Genomic DNA, 25887 nt, shown 5'->3' on the forward strand with positions numbered 1-25887 from the left:
TGCTGGCTGTGTGTTATGACTCTGGAAATTATTCTAAAAATATTAATTTGTGATTGTTTCATGACCAGATCCTACAGACTCTTTACAGTCATTATGGGATGGTTTTACAGGTGGGGGACACTGATATTTTTCCTCCTCATACCAGTGTCACTACTGGTATGAGAAGAGACCAGTAACCTGTACTTGTATCTGACAAAACAATCAGAAACAGATTTTATAAGGGTGGCCTGAGGGCCTGATGTCCTCTAGCAGGCCCTGTACTCACTGACTGGAACCATGCATGATTGACATTTGCCATAGAATACCAGAATTATCAGGCCACCACTGGCAGACTGTGTTTTTCACCCTGAACACATATGACAGATATGAAAGGGTCCAGAGAAGTTGTAACATCGTTCTGCGTGGCCAGTTGATAGTGGGCCAGTAATGACCCAAGAGGCATATCAGTGGAGGGAGGCACAGACATCTATGGGCTGGCAGCATCACCCTGACTGCAATTAGGCATCAGGATGAAGTTTCTGGACCTCTGGACTGATTACCAAACTCTACGCTGGTGCAATGGTTGCTCCTCCTGCTGCAAGACAATGACACCAAACACACCTCCAGGCTGTGTGAGGGCTGTTTGACCAAGAAGGAGCGTGATGGAGTGCTGACCAGATGGTCTGGCCTCCACAGTCACCTGACCTAAACCCAGTGGAGATGGTTTGGGATGAGATGGAGCGCAGAGTGAAGGCAAAGGACCAACAAGTGCTCAGCATCTCTGGGAACTCCTTCAAGACTGTTGGAAACCATTTCAGGTGATGACCTCATGAAGCTCATGGAGAGAACGCCAAGAGTGAGCAAAGCAGGAATCAAAGCAAACATTAAATTTTAGTAAGCTCTTTGGGATCCACTAAGGTTTTGAAATTCCGTCATATTTTGTTTGAGATATCTTTTTTCTCTGCTGATCAAACTGGAGAGTCTCACTGTAATGTGCCGGCGAGTCACACTCAATTTTACTTTTAGTTTGGAAACTGAACAGACTTTCAGTAAAAATAATGATTCAGCAATGTACAATGTTGGGAACTAATACATTTATAACTATTTTCTAAAGGATCATTTAATGCCACTACAGGCAAGCTAAAGTCTAGCTATCATTTCATAATTCCCACAGCAAAAGTAAGGTGACAGGTGACCACAATGTGGCAACAAGACTGAATTAAGACTGGAAACCTGCACCATCATCTCATCCATCCTCTCAGTTTGCGAAGTAGACCTACACCATTGTCTCAAAGGTATACTCTTCTGTTGGATAATTTGTTGGTTTGTTAAAAACCGACAGAGGAAGCTGTACAAACACATCACATGTCAGTTTTCAGCAGAAGTGTAGAGAGGACAAAATGTAAGCGCTGAGAACTTCAGAATCTGAGATTTGTCCAGATTTATAGAGGAACAGATCAGATTTATTTTGTTTATATCATGTTCAGTCTTTCAAAATTAGAAAAGGCAGAATTTGTGCTGTTCAAACACACTGATTCCACAAAAAGACAAAATGTGAAATTGCCTTGCTAACAGTTACAGAGTGTTACGAGTTCAAAATTGGGGATGGAGACAAGAGAAAAAACCACAATAACAACACTGGTCCGGCTGGGTTGAGTCAAACGATGATTTTAATGATCACACACGTGGGAGATGGACACTGTATGCAGACAGCCTCAGATCTCAAAATGGTGGAGCATTGCTCAAACTCTTATAGCCTCTGGTTCTCCCACCTTATCATAAAAGCCTAAACATTCACATGCTTTCTCTCACACGGCGCCTAAGCTACGACCTTGGCTCCCTGTTTATCTGCTCCTGCTGAGATGGGGCAGAAAACTCCAGCATGTTCTGTTCTCTTCTAATCAGACAAATAAGGCGATGACTTTCTGCGAACAGTATTTCTTATAACATCATAAAACAATATCATTCATCCACAATAAATCAGCAGTCTAATGTAATGCAAATCAGTTTAACTAATGCAATAGTTATCAGCTTCTTCTAATTCAGGAGAATAATGCCAACTAAAACTACCTAATAATTCACAATCTTTAATTAGGGTCTAACATGGCATAAAATAATATTATAATCTAACACTATGCATTGTATAATAGCCAGTGAGGGGACAGACATGGCAAATGGTGCAACATGTCAGACTGTGGGATTATACATTTGTTAGTTTTTCTAATGGCCTCTTCAAAAGGTAAGTTTTATTCCATATTGTCATTTTTGGTTTTTTAAGTTATTTATTGTGACAGGAAAACAAAACAAAACAAGAAGCTCCTAAAAAGGTCATAAATGTGAGAACTTTTCCAAAGAAATCTCAGTCAGTTATGCCTGAGATAGAGAGATGATTATAACAGAGTAAAGATAGCATTAAAATGTTGGTGACAGAAGTAATGCTAAAATCTCAACAAGCCAAAGTTACATACATGCTAAAGAGAAAGATCAAACATTACTGAAATGAAGAAGTGGGCATTACGGGGCTTCCCCAGTGAAATAACTGAACTTGGAGCACAAAATAATAAATAACATACCAGTAATGCGCGGAGGGAAGGCTTCTGAGAAAATGTATAAGTTCACAGGGAATTTCTACAATAGCACAAGTTAGATGTGGGCAGATTGATGCAGTTATCAATAGTATTGATACCAATGCTGGTATTGTTACTGGAGATATACTACTGCAATAGGATTGGTACTTTGTTTCTGTCCTGTAAGTTCAGTATGTACCTCAGTGAATTCTGTTATGTAGTTGTTGTTGTTGTTTTTTTAAATGAAACATAAAACACGGACTATGAAAGCCTCTTATTTTGTTTGTGCAGCTCTAACAACAGTGATACAAGCACAGCAGACTGTGCTGGCTGCAGTGGGAGAAGATGCTGAATTCAGCTGTCAGCTCTCGGAGACTAAATACATCCTTCAGGTCACATGACAGAAAATCTTACAAGATGTGGAGACAAATGTTGACACCTACAGCTTTACTGAATTTTCAAAATGCAGAAAAAAATGATTGAGTTTGCTGATTAAAACACTGATGAAACTCTGCACTGGGAAGTTTTTGTACTTTACTTGGTACAGTTGATCATTCTAACATGCCTTGGAATGTCCCACAAGGAAGGGAGATTCTTCCTTCCTTCGGGGACATTTGAGTTTCAATAATTTGGCTATTGTACGACGTTGTTTCAATACGTGGTACAATAGCCAGTGGGGACACAGAGACGTGCACCATGTCAGACTGTGGGATTCTGTGTTTGTTTTTTCTTTTTATGGCCTTTTCAAAAGGTAAGTTTTATTCCGTATTGTTGTTTTTGTTTTTTAAAGTTATTTATTGTGACAAGAGAAAAAAAAAAGAAAACAAGAACCTTCACTCGTAATAATTAAAAATTGATCCTAAAATGTGAGAACTTTTCTCTGAAGTGACAAAGAGATTGTCTTTAGACAGAATTAGAGGGAGATACAATTACTGAAGAGTTTAGATTTTGTTTGAATGAGTGACAAAACGTTTCTCCCACTGAACACTCAGCCTAATAAAACAGAACAAAATCAACTTTCTGTGTCATGAGTTGTTCATCATTCAGATTAATGAGACTGTTTTGAGAGCTGTGTGAAAACAGCTTTAGACTGTTTTGTTAAAGGTTGCCCCATGCCTATTCATATTACGATGAAAGCAATAGATAAACCACATGTTTGTGTGTTATGTATGTATGGTTGGTAAATTAACAAAAATTGGGTTGTATGTGGCCTACAATGTAAAAGACGTTTCACAACCCCAATGTAGTTAAAAACAAGAAGGCACTCATTTCCATTAGACAGAGATGGAGTTCAGGTCATAAGTAGTTTACTGACAATTATTTAACATTTGAAATGAAAAGATCCGTCAGTCCATTCACATATATACTGTTCAGAGAAGGCATGTAGTTTAGAGCAAAGTGTAGTAGTGTGAAGTGGCTAAACACACTCACCAATTGTTCTAAAATAAACAATTTATCAAAACATTAACAGTCTTTCACACATACATACGGTTTATACACTATTTTAAAAAGAAGGGGTTGAAGACCTGATTGATTACAAAAAGTCTATTAAAATGTTCTGGGTAACCACAGAAATCTTAGTCAGTTATGTCTGAGAGAGAATGTTTATGACAGAAGTAATGCCAAAATCTCAACAAACCAAAGTTACATACATGCTAAAGAGAAAGATCAAACTGTGCTGAAATTAGGAAGTGGGCAATATAGGGCGTCCCCAGTGAAATAACTGATCTGAAATAACTGAGGCACAAATTAATAAATAACATACTAGTAATCCACAGAAGGGGAGGCCTCTGGGAAAATGTAGAAAATCAATGGGAATTTCTACAGTAGCACGAGTTACCAGTCAATACCAGTCCTGGTATTGGTTATGTTGAAGTGATGGGTTTTATAATTCATTTTTGGTCCACTGAAGGGATTGTTTTGTAACCCCAATATTGATATTTTGTAAATAAAAAATATGACCTCAATTAAACCTTTAAATTCCCTGCACTTGTCATAGATATCTACATGATGTCCAACAAATATACATCAAGTCCAAGGTTCTAATGTTGAACGCCATATTGATGTCCAGCTTAAATCATGGTTGGACCTCTAAATTGTTGAAAAAGTTCAAATGCAGTACAGACCTCCAGAATTGGTCATGGACCAACAGAACCAATATAGACACGATCTGGACATCTATCTGACTTTCTTTGTTTAGTTGGTAGCTAACTGAATTGTCTTACTTTTTTTTTATAGATGAAAGAAAATGTCCCTGAAACATACAGTATGAAACAATGAGTGTCAGGTTTATATTTATAGTCTACATCACATTTAAGTGGTACCCATATGTCAATTTGTTTGAGCCTAAAACACAGACTACTCCATGACCCGAATGATTGTTTAATCCTTCCCATCAATACCTCTCAGTTCCACATCTCTAACTCATGTTATTCTCCATGCAGCTCTAACAGCAGTGGTCCAAACACAGCAGACTGTGCTGGCAGCAGTGGGAGAAGATGCTGAATTCAGCTGTCAGCTCTTGGACACTAAAGACGTCCTTCAGGTCACATGGCAGAAAATCTCACGTGATGTGGAGACAAATGTTGCCACCTACAGCAAGTACTATGGTCAGAGAGTGAATGATGGCTTTAACGATAAAGTCAAGTTTAAATACACTGGACTACAGAACTGCTCCATAGTCATCAGGAATGTGACGGAGCAGGATGAAGGATGCTATCACTGTCTGTTTAACACTTATCCTGAAGGCTCCTTCACTGGTAGAACCTGCTTCCAAGTCTATGGTAAGAACTTTTGCATTAATGTGTTTAAATGTGCTAGAAACTGATTTCCTTTCAACAACATATTCCTTGCAATATTTCCTGATCCTTCACAGAGCTGCATGAACCTTTTGTTGATGTCAGAGAGTCAAACTCTGCTGAAGAGTGGGTTGTTTCCTGTTCAGCCACTGGTCGACCTGCTCCCACTGTAACACTCTCACAACAAGACCTCAGCTTCTCACAGTACAACACTGTCAGTGTGTCCAACACCAACGCTACATTCACTGTCACCACTACAGCTGTGCTCTCAGGTTCACGTAAACACAGCACACAGGTGGGATGTGCAGCACGAGTGCTCTCTGCTCCTCACAGAGAGGTGATGGAGACGATTCCTGAGGTCCAGCAGACGTCAGATTATCAGTGATGGTGAGAAACTGAGATGCAATAACAATGCATTGTGCTAGTATGCATTTTCTCTTTGATCAATAATTGATGTATTCATTTTGATCAGTGTCACATTTTTCCTGCTTTTTCAAGTTTCCTCCTGGATCATTGTATTAGCTGCAGCATTGGTGATGATGGTCTTTGTCAGTGTTGCTGCTCTGCAGTAGGCTACTCTTTAAAGAAAAAGACCAGATAACTTTCATTTTTCATTTCTTGTCATTTTTTTCTACACCAAAATCTATCCAATAATATCTGCATAACATTTTCTACTTGTGATTTAGTTATTAATTCTTTGCTTCATGATTCAAGCGGTCTTTGTCTAGTATTAAATTTTATGTTTCCCATTTAATCCCACTGGCTTTAAAGTGTTTCACCAGATTTTTACGAAGTATTTCCAGTCTTTTGTTGTCTCTGTCCCAAATGTTCTGAAATGTGTTGCATGTATTAAAAGAAGTTGGACCAAAAAATGTACTATGTACTTATAAACTTACATTTATGAAAGCTGAACAAACACTGATATACTTGACTTTTGTAACAGTGAAAAGGCGATCTGTTTTTATTGATAAATATATATGTTTGCATTACTGTTATTTAGATTGCCATGTTAGAACGTAGCAAACAACATTGTTTGTTCCTCTATGGTTTCTTTATTTTTACAAATCTAAATGTTTTTTGTCAAAAGATTAATAATTTCATATTGAGGTCAGACGGTCAGCAGTTTTGATGTTTTTGCAGAGATTTTATTTTTTGCAAAATAGCACAAGTAAACATTAAAAGTAGTTCCTAAATCAAGGCATTTATTATTAAGGCGGCCATTATTATGGCCCTGTGTGGAAAAAGTGATTGCCCCCTAAACCTAATAACTGGTTGGGCCACCCTGAGTAGAAACATCTGCAATAAAGCGTTTGGGATAACTGGCAATGAGTCCTTTACGAGGTGCTGGAAGAATTTCTGCCCACTCATCTTTGCAAAATTGTTGTAATTCAGCCACACTGGAGGGTTTTTGAGTATGAACCACCTTTCCAAGGTCACAGCACCTCAATCAGATTCACGTATGAACTTTGGCTAAGCCATTCCAAAGTCTTTCTTTTGTTTTACTTAAGCTGCTTAGAGGTGGACTTGTTGGTGTGCTTTGGATCAAGTGCACTTCAGCTTGTGGTCGTGAACAGATGGCCAGACATTCTCCTTCAGGATCCCAGAAACTGGATTCTGTTCATCTTGACGTTGCATCTCCAGACTGAGAGATCTCAATTACTTTGTTTCTTATTTGCTTCTGAATTTCCTTGGATTGCGCCATGATGTGTAGTTTTTGAGGATCTTTTGGTCTACTCTACTTTGTCAGACAGGTCCTGTTTAAGTGATTGATTCAGCACAGGTTTGGCAGTAATCGGGCCTGGCTATGACTATGGAAAAATTGTATATTTTCTATTGATAAATGCAAATATTTTATGTCTGTTATGTGCATTGCCGTGTGGAGAATATAAGGAAAAAAATTGTGTGGTTTACATTGTTTCTTCCTCTTAGATTTCTTGATTTTTTTTTTAAATCGCAATAACTTTATGTTAATTTCAGTGCACTTTCACATTTCTTTAAATTCAAACTACAGTCCTGTGAATAACTAGAAACACTTCTAGCAGCACAAATGTGAGGTAATTGTTTTCTGCTTGACTTTATCAGTCTCTCATATTGTTGTGGAGGAATGTTGGCCCACTCTTCATTACAACGTTGCTTCAGTTCTTTGAGCTTTGTGGGCATTTATTTAAGCACAGCTCTCTGAATGTCCCAGGTTGAGGTCTGGACTTTGACTGGACTTTGCTTTTCAGCTATTCTGCTGTAGATTTGCTGCTGTGTTTGGGATCATTGTTCGACTGCAAGACCTAAACTTTACCTATTAAACAGTTAACTCTGTATTTTACACTTTATGTGAATATTGTTGCAGATTTCAATTATTAATGTTTTTATAACTTTGTTCTTTCTTATATTTAATATTATACAATATTTATACTTCATGTCTCTGTCTTCTTTTGAACACTCCAGCACAGCATCACTATAACTTTGTCCTCACTGACAATAAAGCTGTTTTATATATTTCATTGCAAATGTTTCAAGCAATTTGTAGCTGTATCTTAAGATATTTTGTTAATAATATAGTATTTTATATTGTTTTTTTCCCCATATTTGAGAAATATTTAACATGTAAAAGTCTGTTTATGTACAATTTGGTGATATTAGCCCTGATTATTGGAGGAACTTGTACATGAAGCAGATTTCTGAGACTTCAGATTTGAAGGTTGTTGTCATATAATCTAAATGATGGCAGATTAACGTTCCCTACCTCTGTCCTACAACCACAGAACTCCTTTGCATTCGACTGATAGAAATTTCAAGCTCAGTGTTAATGAAGATTTCAAAGGCCTTAGTGCAGGGGTAGGGAACGTCTAAAACCTGCAGGGACACCGGCCCTCGAGGCCTGGAGTTCCCTACCGCTGCCTTAGTGTGAAAGGAATGAAGCTGTAGCGCCTCCCAGTGGTTGAAAAGAGGTACACAAGAGGTTTTTGCAACCTGCTGTTTAATGTTTTCCATGTTCCCAGTGTTTAGTTTCCCCACTTTAGTCTTGGTTAGTTTTCCTTTAGTTTGCTCCTGCCTTTTGTTTTGTTTTGCTCACCAGCCTTGAATAAACGGTTCGCTTTTGGTTAAACTTTTGTTTCCACGCGTCTGCTTCTGGGTCCACACTTCAACCTCCACATAGTCCACAGCCCACACTGTGGCTGGGGTCAGGTCACAGAGTTTTGGACTTTAACTGGCATTTTATGCAAGGTTTCATTATTTTCCTGGAATTTACTTCCCATGTTTTGCTGGCTGTGTGTTATGACTCTGGAAATTATTCTAAAAAATATTAATTTGTGATTGTTTCATGACCAGATCCTACAGACTCTTTACAGTCATTATGGGATGGTTTTACAGGTGGGGGACACTGATATTTTTCCTCCTCATACCAGTGTCACTACTGGTATGAGAAGAGACCAGTAACCTGTACTTGTATCTGACAAAACAATCAGAAACAGATTTTATAAGGGTGGCCTGAGGGCCTGATGTCCTCTAGCAGGCCCTGTACTCACTGACTGGAACCATGCATGATTGACATTTGCCATAGAATACCAGAATTATCAGGCCACCACTGGCAGACTGTGTTTTTCACCCTGAACACATATGACAGATATGAAAGGGTCCAGAGAAGTTGTAACATCGTTCTGCGTGGCCAGTTTGATAGTGGGCCAGTAATGACCCAAGAGGCATATCAGTGGAGGGAGGCACAGACATCTATGGGCTGGCAGCATCACCCTGACTGCAATTAGGCATCAGGATGAAGTTTCTGGACCTCTGGACTGATTACCAAACTCTACGCTGGTGCAATGGTTGCTCCTCCTGCTGCAAGACAATGACACCAAACACACCTCCAGGCTGTGTGAGGGCTGTTTGACCAAGAAGGAGCGTGATGGAGTGCTGACCAGATGGTCTGGCCTCCACAGTCACCTGACCTAAACCCAGTGGAGATGGTTTGGGATGAGATGGAGCGCAGAGTGAAGGCAAAGGACCAACAAGTGCTCAGCATCTCTGGGAACTCCTTCAAGACTGTTGGAAACCATTTCAGGTGATGACCTCATGAAGCTCATGGAGAGAACGCCAAGAGTGAGCAAAGCAGGAATCAAAGCAAACATTACATTTTAGTAAGCTCTTTGGGATCCACTAAGGTTTTTGAAATTCCGTCATATTTTGTTTGAGATATCTTTTTTCTCTGCTGATCAAACTGGAGAGTCTCACTGTAATGTGCCGGTGAGTCACACTCAATTTTACTTTTAGTTTGGAAACTGAACAGACTTTCAGTAAAAATAATGATTCAGCAATGTACAATGTTGGGAACTAATACATTTATAACTATTTTCTAAAGGATCATTTAATGCCACTACAGGCAAGCTAAAGTCTAGCTATCATTTCATAATTCCCACAGCAAAAGTAAGGTGACAGGTGACCACAATGTGGCAACAAGACTGAATTAAGACTGGAAACCTGCACCATCATCTCATCCATCCTCTCAGTTTGGAAAGTAGACCTACACCATTGTCTCAAAGGTATACTCTTCTGTTGGATAATTTGTTGGTTTGTTAAAAACCGACAGAGGAAGCTGTACAAACACATCACATGTCAGTTTTCAGCAGAAGTGTAGGAGAGGACAAAATGTAAGCGCTGAGAACTTCAGAATCTGAGATTTGTCCAGATTTATAGAGGAACAGATCAGATTTATTTTGTTTATATCATGTTCAGTCTTTCAAAATTAGAAAAGGCAGAATTTGTGCTGTTCAAACACACTGATTCCACAAAAAGACAAAAATGTGAAATTGCCTAGCTAACAGTTACAGAGTGTTACGAGTTCAAAATTGGGGATGGAGACAAGAGAAAAAACCACAATAACAACACTGGTCCGGCCGGGTTGAGTCAAACGATGATTTTAATGATCACACGCGTGGGAGATGGACACTGATGCAGACAGCCTCAGATCTCAAAACGGTGGAGCATTGCTCAAACTCTTATAGCCTCTGGTTCTCCCACCTTATCATAAAAGCCTAAACATTCACATGCTTTTCTCTCACACAGCGCCTAAGCTACGACCTTGGCTCCCTGTTTATCTGCTCCTGCTGAGATGGGGCAGAAAACTCCAGCATGTTCTCTTCTAATCAGACAAATAAGGCGATGACTTTCTGCGAACAGTATTTCTTATAACATCATAAAACAATATCATTCATCCACAATAAATCAGCAGTCTAATGTAATGCAAATCAGTTTAACTAATGCAATAGTTATCAGCTTCTTCTAATTCAGGAAAATAATGCCAACTAAAACTACCTAATAAGTCACAATCTTTACTTAGGGGTCTAACATGGCATAAAATAATATTATAATCTAACACTATGCATTGTATAATAGCCAGTGAGGGGACAGACATGGCAAATGGTGCAACATGTCAGACTGTGGGATTATACCTTTGTTAGTTTTTCTAATGGCCTCTTCAAAAGGTAAGTTTTATTCCATATTGTCATTTTTGGTTTTTTAAGTTATTTATTGTGACAGGAAAACAAAACAAAACAAGAAGCTCCTAAAAAGGTCATAAATGTGAGAACTTTTCCAAAGAAATCTCAGTCAGTTATGCCTGAGATAGAGAGATGATTATAACAGAGTAAAGATAGCATTAAAATGTTGGTGACAGAAGTAATGCTAAAATCTCAACAAGCCAAAGTTACATACATGCTAAAGAGAAAGATCAAACATTACTGAAATGAAGAAGTGGGCATTACGGGGCTTCCCCAGTGAAATAACTGAACTTGGAGCACAAAATAATAAATAACATACCAGTAATGCGCGGAGGGAAGGCTTCTGAGAAAATGTATAAGTTCACAGGGAATTTCTACAATAGCACGAGTTAGATGTGGGCAGATTGATGCAGTTATCAATAGTATTGATACCAATGCTGGTATTGTTACTGGAGATATACTACTGCAATAGGATTGGTACTTTGTTTCTGTCCTGTAAGTTCAGTATGTACCTCAGTGAATTCTGTTATGTAGTTGTTGTTTTTTTTTTTAAATGAAACATAAAACACGGACTATGAAAGCCTCTTATTTTGTTTGTGCAGCTCTAACAACAGTGATACAAGCACAGCAGACTGTGCTGGCTGCAGTGGGAGAAGATGCTGAATTCAGCTGTCAGCTCTCAGAGACTAAATACATCCTTCAGGTCACATGACAGAAAATCTTACAAGATGTGGAGACAAATGTTGACACCTACAGCTTTACTGAATTTTCAAAATGCAGAAAAAAATGATTGAGTTTGCTGATTAAAACACTGATGAAACTCTGCACTGGGAAGTTTTTGTACTTTACTTGGTACAGTTGATCATTCTAACATGCCTTGGAATGTCCCACAAGGAAGGGAGATTCTTCCTTCCTTCGGGGACATTTGAGTTTTCAATAATTTGGCTATTGTACGACGTTGTTTCAATACGTGGTACAATAGCCAGTGGGGACACAGAGACGTGCACCATGTCAGACTGTGGGATTCTGTGTTTGTTTTTTCTTTTTATGGCCTTTTCAAAAGGTAAGTTTTATTCCGTATTGTTGTTTTTGTTTTTTAAAGTTATTTATTGTGACAAGAGAAAAAAAAAAAGAAAACAAGAACCTTCACTCGTAATAATTAAAAATTGATCCTAAAATGTGAGAACTTTTCTCTGAAGTGACAAAGAGATTGTCTTTAGACAGAATTAGAGGGAGATACAATTACTGAAGAGTTTAGATTTTGTTTGAATGAGTGACAAAACGTTTCTCCCACTGAACACTCAGCCTAATAAAACAGAACAAAATCAACTTTCTGTGTCATGAGTTGTTCATCATTCAGATTAATGAGACTGTTTTGAGAGCTGTGTGAAAACAGCTTTAGACTGTTTTGTTAAAGGTTGCCCCATGCCTATTCATATTACGATGAAAGCAATAGATAAACCACATGTTTGTGTGTTATGTATGTATGGTTGGTAAATTAACAAAAATTGGGTTGTATGTGGCCTACAATGTAAAAGACGTTTCACAACCCCAATGTAGTTAAAAACAAGAAGGCACTCATTTCCATTAGACAGCGATGGAGTTCAGGTCATAAGTAGTTTACTGACAATTATTTAACATTTGAAATGAAAAGATCCGTCAGTCCATTCACATATATACTGTTCAGAGAAGGAATGTAGTTTAGAGCAAAGTGTAGTAGTGTGAAGTGGCTAAACACACTCACCAATTGTTCTAAAATAAACAATTTATCAAAACATTAACAGTCTTCACACATACATACGGTTTATACACTATTTTAAAAAGAAGGGGTTGAAGACCTGATTGATTACAAAAAGTCTATTAAAATGTTCTGGGTAACCACAGAAATCTTAGTCAGTTATGTCTGAGAGAGAATGTTTATGACAGAAGTAATGCCAAAATCTCAACAAGCCAAAGTTACATACATGCTAAAGAGAAAGATCAAACTGTGCTGAAATTAGGAAGTGGGCAATATAGGGCGTCCCCAGTGAAATAACTGATCTGAAATAATTGAGGCACAAATTAATAAATGACATACTAGTAATCCACAGAAGGGGAGGCCTCTGGGAAAATGTAGAAAATCAATGGGAATTTCTACAGTAGCACGAGTTACCAGTCAATACCAGTCCTGGTATTGGTTATGTTGAAGTGATGGGTTTTATAATTCATTTTTGGTCCACTGAAGGGATTGTTTTGTAGCCCCAATATTGATATTTTGTAAATAAAAAATATGACCTCAATTAAACCTTTAAATTCCCTGCACTTGTCATAGATATCTACATGATGTCCAACAAATATACATCAAGTCCAAGGTTCTAATGTTGAACGCCATATTGATGTCCAGCTTAAATCATGGTTGGACCTCTAAATTGTTGAAAAAGTTCAAATGCAGTACAGACCTCCAGAATTGGTCATGGACCAACAGAACCAATATAGACACGATCTGGACATCTATCTGACTTTCTTTGTTTAGTTGGTAGCTAACTGAATTGTCTTACTTTTTTTTTATAGATGAAAGAAAATGTCCCTGAAACATACAGTATGAAACAATGAGTGTCAGGTTTATATTTATAGTCTACATCACATTTAAGTGGTACCCATATGTCAATTTGTTTGAGCCTAAAACACAGACTACTCCATGACCCGAATGATTGTTTAATCCTTCCCATCAATACCTCTCAGTTCCACATCTCTAACTCATGTTATTCTCCATGCAGCTCTAACAGCAGTGGTCCAAACACAGCAGACTGTGCTGGCAGCAGTGGGAGAAGATGCTGAATTCAGCTGTCAGCTCTTGGACACTAAAGACGTCCTTCAGGTCACATGGCAGAAAATCTCACGTGATGTGGAGACAAATGTTGCCACCTACAGCAAGTACTATGGTCAGAGAGTGAATGATGGCTTTAACGATAAACTCGAGTTTAAATACACTGGACTACAGAACTGCTCCATAGTCATCAGGAATGTGACGGAGCAGGATGAAGGATGCTATCACTGTCTGTTTAACACTTATCCTGAAGGCTCCTTCACTGGTAGAACCTGCTTCCAAGTCTATGGTAAGAACTTTTGCATTAATGTGTTTAAATGTGCTAGAAACTGATTTCCTTTCAACAACATATTCCTTGCAATATTTCCTGATCCTTCACAGAGCTGCATGAACCTTTTGTTGATGTCAGAGAGTCAAACTCTGCTGAAGAGTGGGTTGTTTCCTGTTCAGCCACTGGTCGACCTGCTCCCACTGTAACACTCTCACAACAAGACCTCAGCTTCTCACAGTACAACACTGTCAGTGTGTCCAACACCAACGCTACATTCACTGTCACCACTACAGCTGTGCTCTCAGGTTCACGTAAACACAGCACACAGGTGGGATGTGCAGCACGAGTGCTCTCTGCTCCTCACAGAGAGGTGATGGAGACGATTCCTGAGGTCCAGCAGACGTCAGATTATCAGTGATGGTGAGAAACTGAGATGCAATAACAATGCATTGTGCTAGTATGCATTTTCTCTTTGATCAATAATTGATGTATTCATTTTGATCAGTGTCACATTTTTCCTGCTTTTTCAAGTTTCATCCTGGATCATTGTATTAGCTGCAGTATTGGTGATGATGGTCTTTGTCAGTGTAGCTGCTCTGCAGTAGGCTACTCTTTAAAGAAAAAGACCAGATAACTTTCATTTTTCATTTCTTGTCATTTTTTTCTACACCAAAATCTATCCAATAATATCTGCATAACATTTTCTACTTGTGATTTAGTTATTAATTCTTTGCTTCATGATTCAATCGGTCTTTGTCTAGTATTAAATTTTATGTTTCCCATTTAATCCCACTGGCTTTAAAGTGTTTCACCAGATTTTTACGAAGTATTTCCAGTCTTTTGTTGTCTCTGTCCCAAATGTTCTGAAATGTGTTGCATGTATTAAAAGAAGTTGGACCAAAAAATGTACTATGTACTTATAAACTTACATTTATGAAAGCTGAACAAACATTGATATACTTGACTTTTGTAACAGTGAAAAGGCGATCTGTTTTTATTGATAAATATATATGTTTGCATTACTGTTATTTAGATTGCCATGTTAGAACGTAGCAAACAACATTGTTTGTTCCTCTATGGTTTCTTTATTTTTACAAATCTAAATGTTTTTTGTCAAAAGATTAATAATTTCATATTGAGGTCAGACGGTCAGCAGTTTTGATGTTTTTGCAGAGATTTTATTTTTTGCAAAATAGCACAAGTAAACATTAAAAGTAGTTCCTAAATCAAGGCATTTATTATTAAGGCGGCCATTATTATGGCCCTGTGTGGAAAAAGTGATTGCCCCCTAAACCTAATAACTGGTTGGGCCACCCTGAGTAGAAACATCTGCAATAAAGCGTTTGGGATAACTGGCAATGAGTCCTTTACGAGGTGGTGGAAGAATTTCTGCCCACTCATCTTTGCAAAATTGTTGTAATTCAGCCACACTGGAGGGTTTTTGAGTATGAACCACCTTTCCAAGGTCACAGCACCTCAATCAGATTCACGTATGAACTTTGGCTAAGCCATTCCAAAGTCTTTATTTTGTTTTACTTAAGCTGCTTAGAGGTGGACTTGTTGGTGTGCTTTGGATCAAGTGCACTTCAGCTTGTGGTCGTGAACAGATGGCCAGACATTCTCCTTCAGGATCCCAGAAACTGGATTCTGTTCATCTTGACGTTGCATCTCCAGACTGAGAGATCTCAATTACTTTGTTTCTTATTTGCTTCTGAATTTCCTTGGATTGCGCCATGATGTGTAGTTTTTGAGGATCTTTTGGTCTACTCTACTTTGTCAGACAGGTCCTGTTTAAGTGATTGATTCAGCACAGGTTTGGCAGTAATCGGGCCTGGCTATGACTATGGAAAAATTGTATATTTTCTATTGATAAATGCAAATATTTTATGTCTGTTATGTGCATTGCCGTGTGGAGAATATAAGGAAAACAATTGTGTGGTTTACATTGTTTCTTCCTCTTAGATTTCTTGATTTTTTTTAAAAATTGCAATAACTTTATGTTAATTTCAGTGCACTTTCACATTTCTTTAAATTCAAACTACAGTCCTGTGAATAACTAGAAACACTTCTAGCAGCACAAATGTGAGGTAATTGTTTTCTGCTTGACTTTATCAGTCTCTCATATTGTTGTGGAGGAATGTTGGCCCACTCTTCATTACAACGTTGCTTCAGTTCTTTGAGCTTTGTGGGCATTTATTTAAGCACAGCTCTCTGAATGTCCCAGGTTGAGGTCTGGACTTTGCTTTTCAGCTATTCTGCTGTAGATTTGCTGCTGTGTTTGGGATCATTGTTCGACTGCAAGACCTAAACTTTACCTATTAAACAGTTAACTCTGTATTTTACACTTTATGTGAATATTGTTGCAGATTTCAATTATTAATGTTTTTATAACTTTGTTCTTTCTTATATTTAATATTATACAATATTTATACTTCATGTCTCTGTCTTCTTTTGAACACTCCAGCACAGCATCACTATAACTTTGTCCTCACTGACAATAAAGCTGTTTTATATATTTCATTGCAAATGTTTCAAGCAATTTGTAGCTGTATCTTAAGATATTTTGTTAATAATATAGTATTTTATATTGTTTTTTTCCCCATATTTGAGAAATATTTAACATGTAAAAGTCTGTTTATGTACAATTTGGTGATATTAGCCCTGATTATTGGAGGAACTTGTACATGAAGCAGATTTCTGAGACTTCAGATTTGAAGGTTGTTGTCATATAATCTAAATGATGGCAGATTAACGTTCCCTACCTCTGTCCTACAACCACAGGACTCCTTTGCATTCGACTGATAGAAATTTCAAGCTCAGTGTTAATGAAGATTTCAAAGGCCTTAGTGCAGGGGTAGGGAACGTCTAAAACCTGCAGGGACACCGGCCCTCGAGGCCTGGAGTTCCCTACCGCTGCCTTAGTGTGAAAGGAATGAAGCTGTAGCGCCTCCCAGTGGTTGAAAAGAGGTACACAAGAGGTTTTTGCAACCTGCTGTTTAATGAAGGTAATCAGCTGGGACAAAGGTACATTATGAGAATAATATCTCTGACAAACCTCTACCTCAATTAAAAGATGCATTTTGATTTACATGAATGCATTTCATCTTCTCTGCAAAGGCTACACAACCTTCTTTGCCATTTGAGTGTGTCCAGTCCAGCTGAAACCAGCTCATTACTGATGGCATGAAAACGATCTGTGAGGTAACATTTTTACTGTCATTCATTCCTGTTGAAAACTTGTCACGTGTTTGCTTAGGTTCTTCTCAATAATCCTCCCGTATCCTGTGTAAAAACTACCCGAGCTTAAAGTATACAGACTGCCGGGAGGGGCGAGACGGGAATTTTCATTGCATATATATATATATTAAAATACAGATAGCAGCAGCCACGAAAACATAGGCAAGAGAGAGCATAGCAGTGTCGTAGATGTAGCCAAATAAGACAGATAAATTAAGATGGAAAATCCCCAAAACAAAACCCAATCTTTAGTGTGGGAGCATTTCCATGTCATTCCCAAAGGTGTAATTATTTTCAGCGACTGCAAACTGAACACAAACTTTTCATAACTGAGTTTGTTTCTTCAGTTGTATTTTGGTAATGCTGTTGTACAGCAGGGAAGCAAACACAAGTGCTAACGCTAACAACATCCAATCAGGATTTATTGGTTAGATCAAAGCTAACATCTGCATTACATGTGAGCACTACACATGTTATTTAACATATATAACGTATAAGATTTTTACATCTTTCTCTTTCCCTCGAGAAGAACTGCTAAAACTGTAGAAATAACATTACAGAAAAGCAGGACATGCTCAAGCAAAACATTATAGAAAGTCTGTCACGGTTCTGGGTCAGTTTGACCCAGTATTTTGAGTTGTCATGTTTTTGCAGGTTTAGTTTAGTTCCATGTGTCATTTTCTGTCTCTCTCTCTATGTCGAGTCTGCGTCTTAGTGTGATGGTTTCTTGTTCCTGTTTTATTGTGAAGGTCTGCGTCTCATGTGAGTGTGTTCAGTTTGACCTCTGTCTCGTCTTGGTGATTATTCCCAGCTGTGTCCACCACCTGTGTGTAATTCCCCTGTGTTTCTCTGTGTATTTAAGTCGTGTCCTCTGTCATTGTAGTTGCTGGTCCGTCTGTGTGTCCACCATGTCTCACCCGTGTGTTCTCCCTGCTGTCCATCTCCTCTGCTCGTTCTTGTCCAGGTTTGTGCTCTGTAGTTTAGTTGTTTCCAGTCTAGTTTAGTTCGTGCTCCATTTGCTGTTTGTCCATATTTATTTTTGTGTTCAATAAACCACCTTCACTTCTCCACTACTGCCTGCGATTGGATCCTCATTTATTATTTTCACACGGCTCTCCTCACCCGCCGTGACAGTACGGACCAGCCAGATATGGATCCAGCGGCAGTCACCCCACCTAGGGAGCTTCAGGAGGCCGTTATCGACTCTGCTTCTAAATTGATTTACCAGCTGTTAGAGCATGAGGGAGAAGTGTCTCTTTACACTGTGGAAGCCAGCCTACAACACCTTATTTCCAGTTACCCCTGGTTATTGGACTCACTGCGTCCGCTCGTACAGAATTTTGTTCTTCACGAGCTTCACCTACACCCCCCCGCCGCTACCGCTCGCCTGCTCATGCAGTGATATCATCAGTGACAAGTCAGGTGATAGAGGCTAATGCAAAATGGTGTTTCAGTGAGGCAGAATTTATTATGACAATACATTTTTTTTAAATACTCAGTATGAATTAAACAGGTTAAAGGTCAATGCTCTGTTGTAATATAAAGACAAAATGATTGACAGCAGCCCAGCAATATCAGTAAAACGCAAATTAGCCACATGGTGCAATGTAAGGAGCTCTGTGATTGGTTAGGAAAGGACAGACTGGCCACCTCGATTTTTCTTCACTGCACATTGATCCATAGCTTTGCTCTGTAAAGGCTAACAAAGTGCTTTTGCTTTACAAAGACATTCAGCGTCGGTATTCACTCTTTTAAAATGCCACTGAACACTGGAGTGAAATGGAGCCCTGATCCTCAGAGTTTTATTGTTGCTAACATTTCTTATAGATAGCACAGATAGTGCCCCACTGCAGTAATCACTCATGTCTAGATATTCCTGTTAAAAACGAGTTTTTCCTCCCCACTGTAACATGGCAAACATAGCAAACGGATAATCCAGCTGAAGCTTCAGACAGCCGTCAGACAGTGAAACACTGCCATCTGCTGGACGCGAGTAACACAGACGCTGAAGGAAAAGCACGCACACTTGGAAGACTTGACCATTTGCACAAAATGAATGGCTGACACTGGACAGATGAGAGAATGTGGATGGTCACACCCTCGTGCATTAAAGAGGGCTTTCAGTTCATTGAAAACACAAAACCAAACACACAAAAGACACAATGAGACAGCTGATCAGTTTGCTTCACTAAATCATCGACACAAGCCGTGTTGTAGAGGGTACTGCAGCCGTGGCAGGTTATCATCTTAATGTGGCCCTGACACTCCATCGTACGCCACAAAGCTGTGAATAAATGAAAAGCAAAGAGGCATCATCACTAACATAATAACTGTAGAAGTTATCCCGCTGCATTACATTTATCAGGATATCGTAATAAATGTTCATCATATGTTGCTTTGACCCATCATTGTTGTCATTAATATCGGTACGTGACACTGGACACTTCCTGTCATTCATATGTCCTGACTTTGTGATCAGTGTAGCAGCTTGAAAATAACTGCTTGGTTAACAGCAGGTGTACAGGCAGGTGCTCTGATCAAATAACATGTTTGGCTAAAGAAACAGAAAATAAAAACATGTAAATAGGAACACCCACATCTCTACTTCTTCTTCTATTTTCCATTTCACACTTACAAAAAAGTTCTCCTGCGTAGGTGTTGAGACAAATATATGTCAATTTAATACTTCAGACAGGCCCCAGAGCAGGTCTGAACAATTAGTCCACTTAAAATCAAAACTGCAATTTGAAACCATGCAATTAGCAATTTTGCAAAGAAAACTTGGCTAGGCTAAGCTAAGCTAACTGTTAGACAAAGTAGAGGAGTTGGAAGAGTAAAGGATTCTGGTTAACTCCAGTTCAACTTAACATTAAATTAAACTGACAAATATCATGTTTATATTCATATCTTAGTCTTTTGATGAGCTCTATCTTATAAATCTATTAGACTCAGACGAGGTCGGCACAGGGACAGGCCTCGGGGGTCCAGGCCCACCCGGTGAAGTCCTTCTTCCCCAACATCTTCTGATGTACTTCATTTATACATTTTGGTAATGAAGTACTTAAACTACCACCTCACTGATTAGTTATTGCAGTGTGAGCTCAGTTCAATTAATCAGGTCACAGTAGTTTAGCACTTCTACAGCAATCATGCAACCAGCATGACTGAGGAGGACACTGGGTGGACGGGCTTTGCAGGTCAGACTTTGAAACTATCTTTTATTGTCATTACGCCAAAAGCAGTGAAATTATATGCTGTCCCATTCAGTGCAAATAAAGAATCTGTGTTTACTGACAGGACAAAGCACTGAACATGATTTCATCTGTTAACCTGGACAAATTCCAAAACAATTCCTTATTATTTCTTTTTCTTAAGTAAAACCAGTAAAAGCTTCTACTTCAAAAATATGGACTTAACACTGAGATCCTGATATTTTAGACCAGTTGAATTTAGATGATCTTTTTTAGTTCGTTCAGTTTGCTGGTTCTAACGACGACGGTCTTCATCAGTTTTAATGTCACTGTGACTCATATCTCTGCATGGCTGTTTTGTTCTGAGTGCACTGTGACAATGAAGTTAAGATCCGGTGATCAGCACAGCAGCCTGGGAGTGACTGCTTGGTTAACGACAAGGTTTACAAGACCTGATCAAATGTCACACTGGAAATATTTTGCAAGTGAAACAGCAAATGAAAAAATGTAAATATGTTAACTGGACCACCTACATTGTTTCGAGAGCAGGGGAACTAAAGAGTGCGACCCATCACTTCAGTTTCAGCATATAATTTCTATTTAACACTCAAAAAAATCTGTTGTACAAGTATTAAAAATATATTCACAAATGAAATTGACATGCCTGAGATGAAAACATTACTCATACAAGTTGTCAGGTAAAGTCTATAGCACTGTTACATCTAAATATGGACACTGAGCTGGGACGATGTCACAGATCTGAGCCTCTGCACCTTCACTATACGTTTGTGTATGTCAGGCCTGTCCTGTATCTCTCCACCACCTGATCCAACACACCACCAAATCCTGATCAGCTGATCATCTCTGCTCCTCTAATCACCTGAATATCCAAGTATCCGAAAGTGTCCATCGATCTGACAATACAATTGTAAAACCGATCATTGACCTGTGCCCTAATGTGTTCTGTGCACTTGTGAACACACTTCCTTATGGAGTACGTTTATTAAGGACACTCTTTCATTAGCACACAGGTTCAATAACACAACAAATAACCTCCAATAAACCTTTTAATAAACTGTCATTGGAGGCTGATGTGTTCTCTCTTGGCTTGTTTTCTTGTTGTGTGCCACACAGAAAATAAATGCATGGTGTCTTAACTCACTGATACGGGGATATCAATGAGCACAGAGTCCAGCCAACGATGGCACAAAGTCAAACCTCCTTCAAGGAAACTGGAGAGTCCAACACTGGCATTGAGGCTACCCCAACAATATCAATATGGTGTAACTTCCTGCTCTAACTCAGGCTCCTTCCCCACAAGAAAGATGATATTTTATGTACTCGAAGTCAGACCTGGAATCTGCGGGTCAGACTTCCTGGGCCCCCGACCCCTGACCTCTGAGATTTTCATGTCTTGTATTTTATAATATTTATCTTTTGTTCTCCTGCCAAAATTGTAAACACTGTCATCATGCCATATTGCACTGTTGTTCGATCAGCTTCATTAAATATACTTTTATATATACTTTTATCCTTTGTTTTGTTATACATCCATTTAAACCCTCATATGAAATTATTACAACCAACTGGTAGTAAAACAAAAATAAAAAGATTGTTCAACATTTTAACTGCAAATGGTCAAAACACTCACTTTATTTGCCAAAAATTATACTTAAAAAGGGGAAAAAAGAAGTGTTAATAGTTTATTTGAAAGGTCAAAATATACCAACACATCTTTTTATTTTAAATCTATTTGTTTGTGCATTAATTTTTTTTCTAAAGCCAGATGTGGAAAAACAGGCTGCATCTACATGCAGGTTCTTGTGGTCAGTGGTCATCATATTTGCATTATCTTTCTGAGTCACAAGCAGGGAAGTGTTAAAGTTTCCTAGAAGTGGTGGGCCAGTGATGTAGGTGTGGATGCAAAGGATTATTTGAGGTGGTGCTGATCAGAAGTATAAAAATCAAAGTGTCCAGATCCAAACACACTTTGTTCCTCTGTGACAGAAGTGAACTAGAACTCACAGCAGCATCTGAACTGCAGAAGAGATCTCTGCTCATCTCCGTCTGCATTCCTCTTTTGCTAAGAACTTATTATGTATCATTTAAAATGATTTTCCTTTTAAAGCTGGGCAGCAGGCTCACGTTGAACATCTCCATAAACTGTCATAATTCTGCTGCTACACTAAACACTGCATTCGGTGAGCACACTAAACTTACGTAAGCTGTATATTTGCACGGTGAGAGACCTGTTTTTGCTGATTTGTGTTCAAATACAACAAGATCTTATTTAAACTGACTGTCAGATGTTGCCTATCCAGTTATGTAATGAACCCACTATATACATGAACCACAGACCCTTCACCACATCTTCATCACCTGCTGTTCCAGACAACCAACTTATACCTGAACCACTGCAGGTTAATCATCATCATTAGTAAAGGAAAAAAAGGTGAGTGTCTTATTATTTTTATTTTGCAGTGTGTCATTGTTACTACAGAGCACACTGAAACATATGACAGGAAAGAATAACTGAGTGCAGAAAGGCTTTTATATTAAATCGGATTTAAACTTTGTTCTTAATGAACCGGATCTATTATGACCTGGACTTTTATCTATAAAATGGGCTTGTGAAACCCAGAGAAAAACTCTCTCAATATATCTGTAGATATAAATATATATTTATCCAAATCACATCAAGTAAAAAAGGCAAAATGACAAAATTAAAAAAAAGAATAACAAAAAGTATAAATTAAAACACAAAATTTTAAGGCAAAAACAAATATCTTGATGTCTTAATACGATGAATATAAAATATAAAGTAATACAACAAGGTTAAATATCTAAACATTTAAACTACTTCAGCTTTTCAAAGCTTCTTTTTCCAGTTGAAAATGACATCATCACGCCTGAATCTGCTTCCAGGAGCCGTCCAGATCAGGCTTGTTCAGGATATTTAGAAATCGTCCTAACAGTTGAAAAATAAAAAATAAACAGAGAACAAAGTAATATATATGATTAGAAATAAATAAAAAAGAAAACTATAAATAAAACGACTTCTTTCATTTAAAGAAAAAGGTCTATCAGTCCTCTTGTCGTGTGTGTTTGCAGCTCACAAAGACGACTTACTGAGCTTCAGGATCCAAAAGGATGTATCTGCCAAATTCTTAATGTGGAAAAATGTCCATGTGTTTTCTTCTCCAGGAGACGATGAAGACACTGTTTGTCTGCACGATGCTCGTGCTGCTCTTTGCTTCCGGATTTTCCAAAGTGAACAATTTTCAACCAAGCGAGCACCGACCTGAAGAAACACCTTATGAAAAGTTTAGAAGACAGCATGTAGATGCTAAGATGACTGAAAAGCTGTGTAACACAGAAATATCAAATAGGAATATCTACAAACTTGACAACAGTTGTAAGGAAACCAACACATTCATCCTCAGCATTCCAGCAAAGGTCAAATCCATTTGTAGAGGTGATGGGAGGTACGATGAAAATAGCGGCATGACGTATAGTACCGCAACGTTTCGCATAATTAAATGTAAGCTAAAGCATCAGGGAGCCAGGAAACCCAGCTGCCAGTATGAAGGCAGGCTTCTCACCAACAGGATCATTGTCGTGAAATGTGAAGGGAAGTTACCTGTGCACTTCAATCGGGACCTTCTACCCTCTGAGAGCAACGATGGCGAGCAACTATGAGGAAAGAGTGGTGTGGAGGGGGGGCGTGGTCTGCGATGCTGCTGCAGGTCAGATGGATGTACCTGCGCTGCATTTGCTATCACGCCTCGCCAACTTAAAAGGCTTTGTGCTGTCTGAGTTGTTGGTGTTGTGGATGTGTTGGCTGGCAGTCCACAGACAGACTGATTTACACAACTGTGGAAAAAATAAAATTAATAAATAAAATAAATTGGAAAACATAGATGTGTCATTATTTCATATAGATTTCAAATAACATACCATTTGATGTCAACATGGTTTAGTTGCATTTGCAGTGCTCGTGCTGTTATATTCTTATGATTCTGTTCATTTTATGAGTGTATCCTTCAGCCTTGCTTCACATATTTACTGCTGCTTGATCAGCTTTAGTCCTGCTAGCATCAGCACAGGTAGAAACAGATCACACATCAGAGAATCGGCCGTGCATCTAAATGCAAATGGAAACTAAAAATGAAAACATAGATAACTGAGCTGAACTTCATAGATCTGAAAGTTGACCAATGCATACATAGTGCTAAAAATCAGGTATCGGGAAAACACATTATTTTATATTATGCTGAAGTCAATTGTTATCCTTTTTTAAAACTATATCATATAATAAAGTCTGTTTTGAAGTTTACTATGGTAAAAAAAATATTTTAAGGCTCTTCAGATATACTGTAACTTCATAGGTATGAACCATCAAAGCATTTTCATCATAAATATAAAACTTCATTAGGTAGATCTGTTCAAATACTCATTAATGCAAATATCTGATCAGCCAATCACATGGCAGCAACTCAATGCAGGTGTAAAAGGTGAGGTCTAAAAAGAACCTTTAAGAAAATATGAATCATCTTAATCAGTCTTTAATTATGAAGCAATGGCCTAACTCCCTCTGACAAACAGACCTGTGGCAAAATTTATAAACCACTTTTGACTTTTTCCAAGGTGAACATTGTCTGGCAGCAGGTGCCCTTCCCCTCCCAGATCACGGTTCATATCTGATTTTCAGCTCTAAAGTTTATTTTTCTCTTCATAACAACTGTGCAAAGGATGATTTCTGAGGATGATGACTCATTGAAAATGCTTGGATGCTGACAATTATGCAGAGTCAGGCATGGAAAGGCTGCTCTTTGTGACAGGTGGGTGCTGTCATACATGGGTGTAGCTGCCAGCTGTCCTCGAGGCTTCACCTCTGCTAAACGTGTGTCTCTGAACTTGACCTGGTCTCATAAACTCTCCTGTGATTTTATTTTGCATCCTTGGTTATTCAAATGAATGATTAATATATTAATATGAATCTATACAGATTTGTCCACACTGGATATGACAGTAAGAGTTAGTAAAGCTCTGTTAACGTGTCCCTCTACAGCCTGTTGTTTCTTAGTTTCACCAGTGAAACTGAATTAAAAACAAAACATAGATGACATATTGTCGCCTAGGCAACCACCAAGCTCCCAGTGCCTACAGACATTCACTAAAACATGCTGGTCATTGGATCGTTTGAATAAATACCTTTAACTAAATATCAATGTTTTCGACATGTCTTAGTTTACATTATTACACAGTTATTATGAGAGAGCATGTCTAATATTTTTCCACTAAACAGTCGTCTTCTCCTTTGGTTTGTTTGTAACAACCATTTATAAAAACTTGTGTTTTGCTTTTGTTTTATTTTTAACTGCAATTCTGGTCGAGTAGCTTTTATAGTGTTAATTCAACATATACTACAAAATAAAATGACTTTTTTTAAAGTACATTTGTGGACATTTTATTTTCAAACTATCCAATCACAGAATCAAATGCACAAAGCCTGTGATGTCATCAAAGGCACAAAGCTTGTGATG

The 25887-nt window shown here is 38.3% G+C and overlaps 1 long non-coding RNA gene across 1 annotated transcript; it reads right to left on the minus strand.

Annotated features, from left to right (window-relative positions):
* Positions 1-23106: 23106 nt before the first annotated feature.
* Positions 23107-25277, minus strand: LOC113017388 (uncharacterized). The gene is made up of 3 exons (XR_003271473.1): positions 24299-25277; positions 23471-24214; positions 23107-23309 (listed from the first exon to the last, which is right to left on the minus strand). It is a non-coding gene; the product is annotated as an uncharacterized LOC113017388 (long non-coding RNA).
* Between the last annotated feature and the right edge of the window lie 610 nt (positions 25278-25887).

Source organism: Astatotilapia calliptera, unplaced genomic scaffold (genome assembly GCF_900246225.1).
Source record: "Astatotilapia calliptera unplaced genomic scaffold, fAstCal1.2 U_scaffold_114, whole genome shotgun sequence".
Classification (NCBI taxonomy): Eukaryota; Metazoa; Chordata; class Actinopteri; order Cichliformes; family Cichlidae; genus Astatotilapia; species Astatotilapia calliptera.